Source organism: Cucurbita maxima, unplaced genomic scaffold (genome assembly GCF_002738345.1).
Source record: "Cucurbita maxima cultivar Rimu unplaced genomic scaffold, Cmax_1.0 Cma_Scf03731, whole genome shotgun sequence".
Classification (NCBI taxonomy): domain Eukaryota; kingdom Viridiplantae; phylum Streptophyta; class Magnoliopsida; order Cucurbitales; family Cucurbitaceae; genus Cucurbita; species Cucurbita maxima.
In genome coordinates, this window is record NW_019275747.1 from 1 (window position 1) to 838 (window position 838).

The 838-nt window shown below is 51.4% G+C and overlaps 3 non-coding genes across 3 annotated transcripts; all 3 read left to right on the forward strand.

The window, feature by feature from the left end:
- Positions 1-61: 61 nt before the first annotated feature.
- On the forward strand, positions 62-180 carry LOC111475927. Its single transcript, XR_002716791.1, has one exon. It is a non-coding gene; the product is annotated as a 5S ribosomal RNA (ribosomal RNA).
- A 133-nt stretch (positions 181-313) lies between these two features.
- LOC111475929 lies at positions 314-432 on the forward strand. Its single transcript, XR_002716793.1, has one exon. It is a non-coding gene; the product is annotated as a 5S ribosomal RNA (ribosomal RNA).
- A 131-nt stretch (positions 433-563) lies between these two features.
- Positions 564-682, forward strand: LOC111475928. The gene has a single exon (XR_002716792.1). It is a non-coding gene; the product is annotated as a 5S ribosomal RNA (ribosomal RNA).
- Positions 683-838: the final 156 nt, after the last annotated feature.

Consider the following 838-nt stretch of genomic DNA (forward strand, 5'->3'; position numbering starts at 1 on the left):
ATCGCGTTTCGATCATGCCGCCCCGCATGCGTTAAATCCGATTTTGTGCGCATGGCATGTCGGGTGCGATCATACCAGCACTAATGCACCGGATCCCATCAGAACTCCGCAGCTAAGCGTGCTTGGGTGAGAGTAGTACTAAGTTGGGTGACCACTTGGGAAGTCCTCGTGTTGCACCCCTTTTTTTCTTTCAATTTCTCCCAGTTCTTTTCTTCCTTTCTCTACAAATGAGAACCTCCCCCGCTCACGCCCATCGCGTTTCGATCATGCCGCCCCGCATGCGTTAAATCCGATTTTGTGCGCATGGCATGTCGGGTGCGATCATACCAGCACTAATGTACCGGATCCCATCAAAACTCCGCAGTTAAGCGTGCTTGGGCGAGAGTAGTACTAAGTTGGGTGACCACTTGGGAAGTCCTCGTGTTGCACCCCTTTTTTTCTTTCAATTTCTCCCAGTTCTTTTCTTCCTTTCTCTACAAATGAGAACCTCCCCCGCTCACGCCCATCGCGTTTCGATCATGCCGCCCCGCATGCGTTAAATCCGATTTTGTGCGCATGGCGTCGGGTGCGATCATACCAGCACTAATGTACCGGATCCCATCAGAACTCCGCAGTTAAGCGTACTTGGGCGAGAGTAGTACTAAGTTGGGTGACCACTTGGGAAGTCCTCGTGTTGCACCCCTTTTTTTCTTTCAATTTCTCCCAGTTCTTTTCTTCCTTTCTCTACAAATGAGAACCTCCCCCGCTCACGCCCATCGCGTTTCGATCATGCCGCCCCGCATGCGTTAAATCCGATTTTGTGCGCATGGCATGTCGGGTGCGATCATACCAGCACTAA